The sequence below is a fragment of the Diospyros lotus genome, chromosome 1 (assembly GCF_014633365.1).
Source record: "Diospyros lotus cultivar Yz01 chromosome 1, ASM1463336v1, whole genome shotgun sequence".
NCBI lineage: Eukaryota > Viridiplantae > Streptophyta > Magnoliopsida > Ericales > Ebenaceae > Diospyros > Diospyros lotus.
This window is the reverse complement of record NC_068338.1, coordinates 1,342,599-1,359,148: the sequence shown is the minus strand read 5'-3', so window position 1 is coordinate 1,359,148 and position 16,550 is coordinate 1,342,599. Positions and strand designations below refer to the sequence as shown.

General features: G+C 40.0%; 1 long non-coding RNA gene across 1 annotated transcript; it reads right to left on the bottom strand.

Moving 5' to 3' along the window:
* Positions 1-331: 331 nt before the first annotated feature.
* LOC127787539 (uncharacterized) lies at positions 332-1,953 on the bottom strand. Its single transcript, XR_008020170.1, has 3 exons — positions 1,121-1,953; positions 819-903; positions 332-508 (listed from the first exon to the last, which is right to left on the bottom strand). It is a non-coding gene; the product is annotated as an uncharacterized LOC127787539 (long non-coding RNA).
* Between the last annotated feature and the right edge of the window lie 14,597 nt (positions 1,954-16,550).

The following is a 16,550-nucleotide window of genomic DNA, read 5'->3' as shown; positions in this document are numbered from 1 at the left end:
CGATGAACCACAACTGAAGGGTTGGACTATGTTTCAACAGGAAACGCCCTAGGTGGGAACTAGGCTTCGTCCTTCTCTTCGCTCCACTCAGGAATCGGTCCCAACTCAAACAAGAAAAACTCAGCGGACCAAGACCCGAAACCCGAGTGAGCTTCACCTCTCTTCAGCTCGTCCTATAGCAAGCCAGAGGTGACCCAGGCACAAAGCTAGCATAACAAACATTTCGCTGAGTATTGGGGATTTATGAGAACATACCTCGCTAGTCTTTCCTCAATCCGAACTTGGCTTTAACAACTAAGCCATATACCACGAACAATCTCACAATCATTTATCACACTACGATGATTTCAACAATTAAATACATCTAGTGCTCAATATCGTTTACATTCAATTACATGAACACATATAAAAATTACAGGAGATTACACAACATCACATCTCAGGCAACTAGCTAATTGCCACAACAGCCTCCCGGCACCATCCCTGCTTGCATCTGGACTTGAATCATCTACACACGAGGTAAAACCTCATGAGTCATAAAGACTTAGTAAGGGTGCAATGCATGTAAATATGAATATAATCATGTTTATGTATGTCAAATGCATGCAAATGAGGCTAGGTCCACTCATCCTCACAACCCACTAAGGTTTGAGGCATCAACCTATTAGCCCCCACCACACTAGTCCTCCATATAGCCATCGGTCCACTAGGTCTTGCATCACACAAGATATAATCACTACATGCCAATGCAACATAAATACATTATCAGACATATTTACCCACTTGCAAGGCCACCTCCACATGGGGCCATCCCTTACCTAGCTCGAAGCCTCGTCTCTGCTTCGGCACGAACTCCAGCCCGAACTCTGAGCTCTTCTAGGATCACCGTCTACCCGGCCGAACCTAGACACAACCACACACAAAATCCCAACTCCATTAACATCCGGCATTCAATCAATGCCCTCAACTACGCCGCACATCCCCAAAATCATCCATCAACAAAATTTCAAATACCCCAACACAGGGTTTAATCCAACCAATACTACACAATTCATTAACTCATATAATGAAAATAATTAAATTAATTTACCTTAATTAATTCAAAGAAATAATCAATTACCTCATTCAATTAGAAGGAAAAATCGGCCAATCGCCCACGCCGACGTTGCTTCCCGAGCTGCCATCTCATGCCCGAAATCCCATTCTCGAGCTTCCGATATGCTTTACGAGCCTCAATAAAATTTCCAGGACTTTTCCCCAATTTTTTGGAATTTTTCTGGATTTAGTCATATTTTTCCTTATTTTCCATACTTTCCTTATTTTCCTTTTTCTTTCTTTTTATTTTATTTTTCCACTATTCACTGTCTTCTTCCCCGCGCCTCTCCCCTGCGCGAGCCTCCTTCCTTTTCTCATCTTCTTCTTCCTCACACATGGCAGCCTCCTCCAGCCACCGCCTTGCTCCGCAGGCCGCCGCTGCCTCCGCCGTGAGCAGCCACGGCTCCCCCGCGCGCCTCCATCCTGCACACAACACCGCCGCGCACAGCAACTCATGCTTCTCGGTCGCTTCCAGCCACCATTGGCGATGTCTGGTAGCAGCCTCGGCCGCCATTGGCCGCCCTCGGGCTGCCGCTACCTCCATCACCGGCCTCCACTACGACACTCACATGACCGCCGCTGCTCTGCTTCGCTGCAACTGCCGGCTGCCATGGCCGACCTCCAAGCTTCTGGCCGTTTCTTACTCCCGTTACGAGCACCTCGTCGATCACCATTGATGGTTGTTGCTGCTTCTTCGCGTCCCCATGGCCGATTAGCCTTGCTTCCCTCGGTCACTGCAACAGCAACTCAAGGCTGCTCTCCCATGGCCGAGCGCAGCCACCTCCCTCTCTCGGCCTCTCCCTCACGAGCTCACTCTTATGCTTTCGCGATCTCTCTCTCTCTCTTGTGCACGCGCAATGCCTCTCACGGCCAAGCCTTCTCTCGCTCTGCATCTCTCGGCCATTTCAAAATGGCAGAGGCCATTACATAGGAAGCTTCCTTGAAGCTTCCTCTCACGCGGGAAGTACATATACATATATACATATAACATACTAATTACATATAAACCCTCCATATATCTCATTAATTGCACTTGAGAACCCCTAATTCCACTTAGGAATTTTTAATAATGACATTTGGGCCCTCCAAGCCTAATTTAATTATTCTTAAGACACACCACATCTCGATTTATCAAAAATTAATAGCCGACCGCTACTCGGCAATACCGACCTCGTCCCTGCGCCTACACGGGACCTTTATTCGACCCTAAAACACTTAAGGGTTACCTTACTCAGAAAACCGAACCACCCCTAGGGTCTCCTCAGCTTGTAGAAGGTCCCTTCTGACTATTCGATATTCGCACCCACTCGGGATTACACAGAATTTATTTCAAAAATTATTCCCGATCGGACTGTTTTCAGCGCCATTATCCTCATCTCGAGACGCTCACCAATCCCTTGCCCTCTTCCCTAGACATCCAAGTCCCGAGGCACTCCCTGCCGCCAATTCGGTAATTTTATTAATTAATTTCTCGATATTGACCATTGGGCTTCCCGGACCACCCGAGGTCCTAACAAAATAATCCAAATTTATTTATTTTCAATACCATGTAATACCGGGTATTACACATACTCAGTTTCTGAACCCGGGATTGGTGCCCGTCTCATTTATTCCACCATTCTTCCTCGAGATGGTTGGCAATTTATTGGTAGTTGTAACGCCCCGCTCCCACTTACGGGTGTTACTCGTGAACAATCACTCGAATTGTCCACCTGTCCGGCCTTTGGCGAAGGGTGGACCATGTTTCAAGATGAAACGCCCTAGGTGGGAATTAGGCTCGTCCTTCCCTTCGCTGAATCCCAGGATTCACTAGCAGAATTGGGCTTTAGCCGCACCACATTGGCTATAAAGAAAATCTCATTCAAACGCCCAATCGCCACTTTCTCAATTATTTTTTATTCATTTCCCATTCAAGAATTTTTTTTTTTTTTTTACCGGGCTCCATAAATCACCATTTAAATCAATCCATTGATTGATTACCAAATTTGGAGGAAAAACTCAAATTTTCAATTTTCCAAAATTTTGGCATTTTCTCCAAAAATGCCCGAAAAATTCCTTTGTTTTGAAAATTCCTCCGGGGCCCAAAATCAATTTAGAAATGCCCCTTAATTCCCCAAAATTCCAAATTTTTTAAAAATTTGGCCGGCGGGGCCCCGCTGGGCAATAGCCACTCGGGCTGGCCACACTTACCGCGCGCCTGCCCGCGCGCAGGCTGCTGCCTGCTTGCTGCTGCACCAAAAAAAATACATTTTTTTTTTCTTCTTGGGTCTCCTAACCCAATTTTTTTCAGAAAAATAATCACCCTTAATTTGCATCAAATCCTCCACTTTTCTCATTCCAAAGCCTCATTTCACAAACAAACTCATCTTATTTATATTTATTACAACATACCTCAACATAACAAAAATTTTCCCCCTCTTAGATACCATACACAACATGGAAGCTTCATACACATGAAACCCAAATAAAATGCAATTTATTTATGTTACCAACTAAAATACATAGGCTACACAACTTTAGCCTTCCACACACATAGCCATTTCTCTCCCATTTTCACCTTTTCCATGAGGCTTTCAACACCTACAAAGAGGTCCAACAAACCTCATGAGCTCAAAAGCTCAGTAAGGGTGCATATGCAAGGTAAATAAAAGCATAACAAGTCTATGTAATGACAAATGCATGCAAGTATGGTTAGGTCATTTCATCCTCACAACCCAACATGGTTTGAGGCTTCTGATAGGGCTCAATTATATATATATTCTTATCTAAATTTTATCTTAACCTTGTGTTAATTTTCCTACATAAATGTGTATTTATATGGATTTTATATTATTTCGATATCTTTTTGTAGGAACTCGGCAAAGGAAATTAATTTGAAGATTTGGGCGTAAAAAGAAAAAAAATATATATATATATTATAAAATTGATTTTAAAATAAATAAATAAATAAATATTTTAAATAATTAAAGTTATAATATAATTAAAGTTATTATATTTAACAATATATTAAATATTATATATGTTATTTTGTATATTATATTATATTATATATTGAATTATAATATTTATATATATATATATCATTACAGTGACGTGAATGTGAGTGTGTGGTTTGTGTGTGTGTTTATATAATAATATATTAATAAAATAAAAAGGAGAATGGGATTGAAGCTAGGGCAGCCGTGCATCTCCTATATATATATATATTATTATATTGGATTAAAGGAGGAAAAAGGAATTGAAGAGGGGACTTTCTGCGGGACAATGAGAAATTGAAAAGGAGGGGGGCTGGTCGCGCACACGATTGAATGGAATTGGAGGAGGGTGGAAGCTGCTCACAGTGAAGGAAAAGAGGAAGCGGCAGATTGGAAGCGGGCGGCGCAAGAAGCCACGCACACACACGTCGACCCAGATCTATTTTAGATCTGGGCAGGAAGTTTCTTCTCTGTTTCTTCAATTTTCTATTTTTATTTTTTATGTTAATAATGTCTAGTTAAATTGTTTTAACTAGGGTTTGGATGGATTTTAATTCTGGAATTATGTGAGTATTTGTTTGATTTGATTCAGAACCCGATTATTATTTCCGTGAGGAATTTATATTGTTGCGTTTAATGCTTTAAAATATTGGCCACCTTTTAATGATTTAATGATTTATGCATGACTGATTAAAGGATTGTTATAAATTAGATTTATAGGCAATAAAAATCACATGTTTGAGTATGAGATCAAAAGATGATTAGCTCATGTGTGGGAATCGAGGAAGCTTAGTGAGTCAAATCCCTTTCCGAGATTAGAGGTTTCCAAAGAACTTAATGCTTATTTATTTTGTTGATATCTGCTCAGAAATCTGACAGTGAAATTGAATTAATAAAGGATTAATATGACTTGAGAGAGCTTATTAATTAATTGAGGGAAATCCACCATCATATGCAAATAATTATAAAATACTGTAAGGGTATTTGTGGTTTTGAATCGGGTTGAATAGATAATTACATAACCTAGATTAAATGAAATCTAAACCCTAGTGCATTTATTAATTAATCTTTCTCCCAAAGAATTCAGTTTTCTATTTATTCTTCTTTTTATTTATCCAATTAATTAATTAGTTCAAATTAGGTTAAATTAAAATTGTTTTGGTATTGTGATCTAGTCCTCATGGGATCGACATCTTTTCATCACTATATGCAGATTTGACTAGGGTACACTTGCCCGAATTAATTGTGCATAAAATCACACATCAGCTTCAACCTACCATTTCTTTCCCACCCCCATGGCCATAGGTCTCATGAACAAGTAAAGCATGCAAAAAGATACATAAAAATTTATGCAACCTACTTACAATGCAATGCAAGGCCTCCACCACTTGGGGCCATCCCTTACCTCTTCTTGAATACTTAAATCTCCATTTCAAGAGAGCTTTCATCTTTATTTTCTCCCATCTAAAATGGCATTCAAACAAGAATTCACTTTCTTTGCATACAAGAGCACTAAATAAAGCGAAGAAGAAGATATAACTTACCTTGATTTGGTCTTCATTTCTTCTCCATTCTTCCCTTACTTCTTCATCTCTTCTTTCTTTCATTCTTTCCACAAATGGCCAAAGGGAGACAAGTCTTCCACACTTGCCATTTTATATTAGTTCTCCATTTTTCAAGAATAAATCCTAGCCATTGGATTTATTTGGTGAGAATAAATCCTCACCCTCCAAACTAACACAATCCATGGCATTTGGTCTTGCTTGATATCCACCATTGGATTTTATTTCACTTTACAAGACAAGATCTTAGCCATCCAAAGGAAGCACAATCCAAGTGCTTTGCTAGGTTTTAATCCTAGCCTTTGATTTAATTTGGAGATTAAATATCCACCTTCCAATCATCTCTCTTTAAAATCTCTCCACTGAAAGTAAAGCAAGATCGCTACGGGGCAAGCAGCGTAGTTCAAAAATTTTGAACCTTACCCCGATCCCGGCGATTGGATCAATGTCGAAATCAAATCATTCACAAACAAATAAATAAATCTAACCTTTAGATTATCGAGTCATTCGCGGATTCGAGCCGTCCAAGCCTCCGGCCTCTAACTCGTGATACGCGGCATGCGTCCGTTGGCAAGGAGAGCGGAATAGGAGTGCTAGCTCCTTCTCCTTTGCGCGGCTTGTGTATGGACGGTAAAAGAACACCCACGTTTCAAATCGATGCCAAAAGAAACGGGGAAGAGTGAACGGCAATGCGTTTTTCAACTCTTGAAAAACGACACAAAAAATCACTTTTATAATGGGCAACCTATAAAAGGATATTTATAATGAAATATCCTAGGGTTTCTAAAACGCTAATGGATTGGGCTAGCCCATTAATTCTAATTTAATTTAGAATATTAAGTGGGCTTATTCTAGTCCAACTAGAAATATAATTAAATGGCCCAATTCTTTTATAGGTTAAATAAAATATTAGGGCCCAAATATAATTCAAGCCCAAATATATTTTATTTAACATTTGGCCCAAATCTAATTTGGTCCAAATATAATATTTAATATTTGGCCCAAATCTAATTTAGTCCAAATATAATATTTATTTTAATATTTGACTCAAATCCAATTTAGTCTAAATATAATATTTAATTTAATATTTGGCCCAAATCTAATTTAGTCCAAATATTAACTTAAGCCCAAATATATTTTATTTCCTATTTGCCACTCCAACAAATAGAAAATTATTAAATTAGAAACTCTTTTCTAATTTAATTAATTGCCATTTTAGGAAACTCTTTCCATTATGACAACTCCTCGTCATATCGACGTCATTACGTCTATTTGTTCTTTTTCCGTGAGAACCTACGACGGTAAAACTTCTTGCCGAAGTGTGCCACTTAACCATACGTCCACTCTCCTGGTTTAAGCCAGGGACCGTGCCTATTGCGTATGACTCATTAGGCTTCCGAATATGTTGGCAATGTGTCGGTACAAACACATAAGACAAGATTGGCCTCTAGCAAGGCATCATGCCTACCCAATTATTCAGAAGGATTCATAATCCGCAAATAACCTTTCACGAGCATGGTTACCGTGTAATTCGATCCTCTCGTCAATGTATCTTATGTGATCTCAAGTATGGTGATGTGTTGCTTGATAACGATTACATGAGTTTTCTTCGGTCTTTTGGATATCTTCACTTAATAGAAAGTAAATCAATAACTCCTTATTGATCTCTTTTACCATGGCCATGGATTTAAAGTGAATATCCACCGAAGGCGCCTTAGATACATCATCCTCTATCAAGGGATAGACGAGTCCCATCTTGGTTATGCACCCATCTCCATAAGCCTCACGATATGCCCAACGATCGCCCACGTGCAACCTTTATCTAGGCCCATCGAAACGATATCAAAGCATATCGGTCTTCTTATGAGATGACCGTGACAACCTCAGGTCCAAGGATTAGTTACACCCATCTCGTATAAGAATTCCATAACATATAACCAAAATGGATTCTCATGGCGAGTCATGTCCAGTGACACGTTCTCCAACATTGGTCACCTATGTACTTGTCTAGGCATCCCCATGCCTATGGGTGTGAGACCCCCATTGCTATCACATAGCAAAAACATAGCACATACAAGTCTTACCGCAATTGTCAATGTCCATTCTTGACATTGCTACGACTTGGGACGTTTAATGATGTCTAGAAACTATGATGCATCATCTCACATCTTTATAGATTATTCACAGTATACATCATATGAACTTCTATCTAGTTTCATTCGGATATTACAATAATAACAAGAAACTAATAGAATGACTTCTTGTGAATTTGAATAACTCCTTATTCAAATAATAACATGATTACAATTGTCAGTGTACAACATGCCCAATCTGATTGGGTCTAGAGCACCTACACTAACATCCACCCATTTGGCAATCCATGCCAACTTCTAAGATTTAATGATAGCCCTTGGATCACTTTCCCAATTCAAGAATTAATCTCATGTAACGCCCCGCTCCCACTTACGGGTGTTACTCGTGAACAATCACCCGAATTGTCCACTTGCCCGGCCTTTGGCGAAGGGTGGACCATGTTTCAAGACAAAACGCCCTAGGTGGGAACTAGGCTCGTCCTTTCCTTCGCTGAATCCCAGGATTCACTAGCAGAATTGGGCTTTAGCCACACCGCATTGGCTATAAAAAAAATCTCATTCAGATGTCCAATCGCCACTTTCTCAATTATTTTTAATTCTTTTCCCATTCAAGAATTTTTACCGGGCTCCATAAAATCACCAATTTAAATCAATCCATTGATTGATTAACAAATTTGGAGGAAAAACTCAAATTTTCAAAATTCCAAAATTTCGGCATTTTCTCCAAAATGCCCAAAAAATCCCTTTATTTTGAAAATTCCTTCGGGGCCCAAAATCAATTTAGAAATGCCCCTTAATTTCCCAAAATTCCAAAATTTTAAAAAAATTTGGCCGACGGGGCCCGCTGGCACGCCCGGGGCCCTCGCGGCTACGCGCCTGCCTGCGCGCGCGGCCGCCCATGCGGCCCTGCCCGCGCGCAGGCTGCTGCTGATTCCAAAAAAATAACTTTTTTTTTCTTTTCTTCTTGGGCTTCCTAACCCAATTTTTCCAGAAAAATAAATTAATAAAATGCTTCACACCATTCAATTTTTTTTTTGCCTTTATTTCTCCTTAATTAAGGCTTAAACAACACCCTTGATGCTTCCACAACAACTCATACCAAAGTGAGATTAAATCCTAGGCTTCAACATGCCATAAATTACATCAAACAAAGGAAAAATACACCAAGAGCTTCCAACCACAAGCTTGCACTTTCCCTCTTCTTCTTTAACATAAGAATAACCTACAAGGGGAGGATAAAACCTCATGAGCTCAAAAGCTTAGTAAGGGTGCATATGCAAAGTAAATACAAGCATAACAAGTCTATGTAATGGCAAATGCATGCAAGCATGGTTAGGTTATTCCATCCTCACAACCCAACATGGTTTGAGGCATCAACCCACCACTTTTTTCCCACCCCCATGGCCATAGGTCTCATGAACAAGTAAAGCATGCAAAGAGATACATAAGAATTTATGCAACCTACTTACAATGCAATGCAAGGCCTCCACCACTTGGGGCAATCCCTTACCTTAACAATCTTCTCTTTGAAGCTTTAAATCTTCTTCTCAAGAAAGCTTCTCCATCCTCTTCTCCCATCTAGGATGACATTTAAACAAGGATTCACTCACTTTGCATACAAGAGCACTAATTAAAGAGAAGAAGAAAATATAACTTACCTTGATTCTCTTCTCTTCTTCTTCTTCCTTTCCTCTCATCCCTTCTTTCTTTCATTCTTTCTACAAATGGCCAAAAGGGAGACAAGTCTTCCACACTTGCCATTTTATACTAGGCCTCCATATTTCAAGAATGAATCTAGGCCTTTGGATCTTTATGGATTTGAGAGAACAAATCCTAGCCTTCCACCAAAAGCACAATCCATGTGCTTAAGTCTTTTAAAATCCCAACCATTGGATTTCTTTCCCTTTTTCAAGGCCAAATCTCAATCATTGAATCCCTCTTGAAAATTTCATTTCTTTCTCATTTACCTTAATGAGACAATTATATGTCATTTTCAAGACTTAATCCAAGCCATTGGATATATCTCACCTTTTCAAGACTTGATCCTAACCCTTGGATCATTTAGTCTTCCAATACCATAATTAGCCATTTTCTCAAATATTTATTTTGACTAATTTCAACAAATCAACTTGAGTGACTAATTTCACTCTTTCTCATTTAAATAAATCCTCCCATTTTCACTCATAAATAAGTGACTAATTTCCATTTCTTTTGCATTTTCTTTTTAGGCAACAACATCATGGCTTGCATTTAACACTTGAAAGACCATTTACTCTCCAATTTTGAATTTCATTTAAATACCTATTCTTGATTCACAAGATTATGCCATGTGTCACTAACCACCATCTCTCATTTCTCATTTCTTTCCCATTTAAATTAATGGGACCAATTTCCACCATCACATGAGAGACCACTTGAAAGACATAAATGCTTTATTTCTCCTTTAAATAAATCCTATATTTTCCAAACATTAATGGTGACCATTTACCATTTTCTTTTGGATTTTCTTTAATCCATATAATCATGCCTCTCATTAAATGCTTACAAGACCAATTATCATTTCTTTTGCATTTATTTAAATCTCCCATTTAACTTGGACCACAAAATGCCAAGTGTCATTCTAAGACACAAACTTGGCTTCCAAGCTTCCATCTCCATCATCTATGTGGCATCACCACAATTATCCACCAATTTAGGGAAAAATTAATTATTTTCTCAAATAATTTCATATTTTCCATTTTCCCTATTTTCCATAATTAATTTTCTCTATGGAAATAAATTCCAAAATTTCCAAAATACCCTTTGTGAATTTATTAATCCCATATATCTCCACATAGATACCAAATTGAGATTTTATTCACTTACACACCTAATTTCACATAGGAATTATTTCTAATTTCCCAAAATACCCTTTATTGGACTTCTCTATCCAAATTACCAAAATACCCTTCTCATGAGCATTCTCAATCTCAAGGATCCATCACCTTCTCAAGGGTATTTTTGGAAGTTTTCTTACTTCCTTTGCTATTCTCTTAACACCGATTACACCGGGTGTTACATTTCATCCTTCCAATTTTTTCATTTCTTTCCCATTTAAATTAATGGAACTATTTTCCACCATCACATGAGAGACCGCTTGGAAGACATAATACTTTCTTTCTCATTTAAATAAATCCCATATTTTCCAAACATTAATGGGAGACCATTTTCCCATTTTCTTTTTGCATTTATTTAAATCTCATATTTTCCAAGGCATTAATGGTGACCATTTACCATTTTCTTTTAGATTTACTTTAATCCATATAATTATGCCTCTCATTAAATGCTTGAAAGACCAAAATTATTTCTTTTGCATTTAATTTAATCTCTCCATTTATACTTGAACAAGACTTTGCCAAGTGACACTCTAAGACACAAACTTGGCTTCCAAGCTTCCATCTCCACCATCCATGTGGCATCACCACAATTATTCACCAATTTAGGGAAAAATATAATTACTTTCATAAATAATTCAATATCCAATTTCCCTATTTTCCATAATTGAATTCCTCTATGGAATTAAATTCTAAAATTCCCAAAATACCCTTTGTGAATTTATTAATCCCATATATCTCCACATAAATACCAAATTGAGATTTTATTCACTTACACACCTAATTCCACATAGGAATTATTTTTAATTTATCAAAATACCATTTATTGGACTTTACTATCCAAATTACCAAAATACCCTTCTCATGGGCATTCTCAATCTCAAGGATCCATCACTTTCTCAAGGGTATTTTTGAAAGTTTTCTTACTTCCTTTGCTATTCTCTTAACACCGATTACACCGGGTGTTATATTCCACCCTCTTTAAAGGAATTTCTCCCTCGAAATTCGCTTTACCATAATCTCCTACCCAAGACAATCATATTCTCAGGCTACATGCCAAATTCTCCTGTTCGAGAATCCAATAGCCTATCCCTTCTTCACATTTACCTCGGGCTATACTCACCTCGAGGCTTTGATTAGGCTTTTAGTCCCCCAACTCTCGAGGACATTCAACAATCGAACACCGCTTTGGCCTCCTACTAAACCACACTACTGGTCGCTGGTCATGCTTACTGTAACGATGTCCATCACCAGATGGATTTTTCTCTGCCTCGAATCATCACTTTGCTGTCCACTTCCCATTTTCCCCATCGATCGAACAAACTCTCACTAACATTGCGTTACTGACCAGTCTACCACGATTTTACTCCGATCACACACGACAACATTTCACACTGCCAAACACACATGGCCATGATTTTACGCTGGTCCAACCAATAACGTCTTAGCACTGATCATCCACCGCAATGTCTCTTTTAGTGCCCACAAGACACTCTGACACCCATTCACCGTGACATAACGCCATTAATCACACGCATGCATAGCTTGAGTTTATCCTCATGGTAACCTCTCATTACCGATCAACTTATCGTGCTAGCACTACATGGGAAGCACCCATTTGGCTCACCTTGCCAACTTCGACCATTTCATACATGGTCTTCTACCTTGACCAGCCAACCCTCATTTATCGATACAATTACGTAAAATCGACATACCTAACACCATGCCAGGTAATTACACATTTCAACCATAAGTGCATTACCCGAGTCCAACTTGAGCTTGGTGATGCACGCACCCTTACCATCTCACCTCGAGCTTAACCATGCTCGGGCCACATCCTTCTCCCAACCAGGAGTTCTTCGCATTAAGCACATATGGATACTTACTAGTTGATATCACACGCTAGTAGGGGTCTCTTACCCATATAAGGGAACTCTTCACTAAGCAACCCCTCCTCAATTCTTCACCCCATTTCAGCTTTTTACAATCATGTCCCCATGCTAGGCCTCACCTTGGCTATTTACCCTACCACGAGTCCAGGATCCTACCATTGTGCTTAAGGTCGCGAAACCATTAATTGGCCCTTGTCATCACCCATGGTGCACGGCACAAGTGATTGGCTTATTACCATCTGCACAATCACTTATGCATCGCACTTGTAGGATGACTCGTGCCTTTGGTCCTCACCACAACAAGCTATCATGGTTACACCCCCACTCTTGTAGCGGTCTTCTAGCCAAATTTACTCGCCCAGCTTCACTTTCATTGGAACTTTTCAATCTCACCATTTCTCAATAGAGCCTCTTACTCTTGAGGTATGACACTTCCAGCCATCCTAAATCAGGTTCGTTCTCAATCCGCATTAGACACCTGATATAAAACATGCATAATGGTTCCCTTTGTCCTCCTCGACAAGGAAAACACCACGACAGCAACGAGTTTCTCCCCCGTGGTCGTTGCATCTCAAACTTCATAGGCACCGGCCTTTATGGCCATTCACACTCGGCCTCGAGGTCCTACCATGCACAATGGTTACCTTTGACCTCCCTAACAACATTTATTCCCTAACCGCGACAATGACAACACCATGTCATCTTAAAAGACTCGCTGCTCTAAGAATCTCACTGGTCATCACAACCAGCACGACCCCACACTTAGGTCGCCTTCCTCATATCACTTTCTATACTTAGAGCAACTAGCTAAATCCCTGAGAGACTCTAGCTTCTCTCAGATTTCTTATACACTTTGCTACTACCAGCTCACACCACTCGGTGAGCGACCTTATTGGCTCTAACGCCACCATAGCTTCACTAGCCGATTTCCTCTCACAACCATTAACCTTAGACACTAGGTTAATTCTCATTAATTGCCCACACTCCAAGGCATCCCTCTAGCTGTTTCACTCACAGCCATTAGGTGATTTTATCACCTTACACCATTCCTGGAAATCGATCTCATCACATAAGCTCTTCCTTCGAGCTCTCGCCACCCTTTGGCGACATCTTAGATTCACCCTCAACTTTCGACTAACCAACCAGATTAGCATTTGCCTGATCGCCCAGCTTGCAACCAACACAACCTTTCTCCAGGCATTACACTTGCAATTATCGACTACCGCTTCGATATAAACTCCACCCACTGGAAATCACCCCTGCCACTCATATGGAATTCATACTTCCACTTGATGCCGTAGGACTCATCTTCCTACTCAGGCACTCGCCATTTCGCTGGCCTTTCCCTGGGTGACTTTTCCTGATAAAATTGTAGTGCACTAGGACATTTATCCCACACCATTGCCTCATGCTCAACTTCTCTTGGGGGAACATCTCAAGTTCTACCCTGACCACATTTCAACTACTATTTATAACCCTCGATACGGAGTAACACTCCTTCAAGGGCACAAATTTGCCCTGACCAACCATCTTTTATCACCTTGGATCTCTTTCTCAAAATTCACCTAGTCTAACCACCAGGACCCGCCGAACCTTTATATCAAAGATATGCGCGACACCCAATAAGGCTTTACCCCACAATCCTCGAGCCTCACGCCCTTGTCATTGCCATCAGGTGCTACCACCTGGCAACTGATCCTTGTCATCAATCGGAACCCCTCTAGTTCCATATGAGGATATTTCCTCATTTCGCCTCGACACAACCAAGACTAACATCAGACTGTGCCATTGCAAGCTCTCACGGATTTCGAACCGTGCCATAGCCACGCGTTCAGCCTGCCCCAACTCACTTCACTGGATTAGAGATCCCTTTATTCGAAGCCTTCACACGCTTCAATATCCCTATCTCATGGTTAGCTTCCAACTTGTAAGTCTCACCCTCCACGGCACTTATGTAACATTCTCGAGCCATTTACCGACTCCACCAATCGATCCTTCTTCTTGAAGGATCATCACGAGGATACATAGCATGCAACGGAAGCGTTTTTAAATAAAAACTTTCCTCGTATTGATTAGAATCTAGGAAACTTACTTTTCCTTCAGATTACCGGACGGAATGACGCGGTAGGAGGAGGATGGGCGGGAGCTTCTTCTCGTGGTGGAGATGACGGCTGTCCTGCAATCCTTCTGCTCCTTCGCATCAGAACTTGAGCGTTCTCTTGATCTTCCAAGGTATGACTCAAACTCGTGGCCTTTCTCCCGGTGAAGAAGAGTAAAAATAAACCCTAGATGAAAAACAACCAAGGAGAGAATATATATAGGGAGAACCCTAGGGTTAAAACCCTAGTGGGCCAAACCCTAGTGGGCCAAGTTCATTTAATTAATTTTCTAATTGGGTTAGCCCAATTAATTAATTAAAAGACTAATGAACTATTATTTTATTCTAGCCCAATTAATTATGGACCATTCTGAATAAAATAATTCTCTCTCAATGTAATTCACCCAACAAGCCAAATGTATTAAATAATACATGAGTTATATCGAGCTACCCCGGGGACCAAAAGACAAATTATTCACGGCTACTAAAATGACCAAAATATCCCTGCTACCTAGTAGCTATATTTTGTCATTCTAAGTGTTCCAACTATCACCATATGGTAACACTGACCCCACGAATAATTTTGCATATGCAATGTCTTTGACCTACTAGTGTAATGGCGAAAATACCCCTCTGTGTAACACCCATCATTTAGAAAGGAATAATGTACTAACACCTCTCTAAATGATTTCTACCATCCTTAGATCACTAGTCCAATAATCCGTGACTACTCGAATGTACTTGCTTATCACTGGGAGCTACCCAGAAGCACACACTCATAAGTCATGTTCCCAGGGCCCTGGATTATTTGATTATTCTTGGACAATCACAAGGGGGTGAATCACAGAAACTATCTTGTATTAGTCTGTCTTAGCTAATTAGAAACCATACTCCCAACTCAAAAGGTTATTGATCTTTGATAGACCTCACCTACAGTGAATCTAAGAATATAGCTCTAGGTTCACTAGACCACCAACTAATACTCAAGTATTAGAGTACTCGTCCACGTAATAGCAGTGATAGACTAGCTCCATGATAATTAGTACTTTGTCATTAGCTTCTATCATAGGTCCACTCTACGCATTCCAAATGCGCTTGTACAATTAGAGTAAACGGACTGTTTACTGGCTAAGGCAAGCCATCCTCCATTAGGATCTATTGCACAATGATCTTATCATGATAGAATGCCCAGTTCTATCAAAAGATCAAGAGTAATAGTTTCTTGCTTATTAAGTACCCATGATTCATGCCTAACTGTGAAGAACGACCCATCACATGAATCACTTACTTAATAGCATGGACACTTTTCCAACAATTAAATGCAAATAATATATGTGCCATAAACTGACTAAAAGAAACATCATTACCATAAATTAAACAAAATGTGTCTTTAGGGCATACATTTCCAACACTTCTTGCATCACTGCAAGGTCACACAGGGTTCATCATCTCAATTTACCCGATCAACTTCGATCAAATTAACCACCACCACGTTAGCACCCTTTAATAAGGAGCATCACCACACATCTTGTTATCACACCACAAGATATCACCTCCTCGATTCACAAATCTTCTTGCTACCTTGACACCAAAAGCACTACCACCATGCTCCAACCCTTTCGAAATTTTAGGTTTAGCCCAGGCATAACCTACGGCATACCCCAAGTCTTCGGCGTCTAATCGTCTCCACTACATACGAGTTATTCCACGTAGAGGGCTGTAGTCCCTCCTGTGGACTAACTGTCTATATCCAGTGGTCCTTAGCATTAGACCCGTCACTGATAGGCGTCAACCGTAACATTATTCCCACGCTAGACCCATTTCTTTTCCCCGGGTTTCTTTCTCAAACATCTCATAGATCTTTAGTCCCTGACCATCTGCATAGTCACTGTGTTGCCCTGTGCTTTAGGCGCGCGCCAACACCTAGTCACCATCATCGTGTCACTCCCATACACTAGCCCA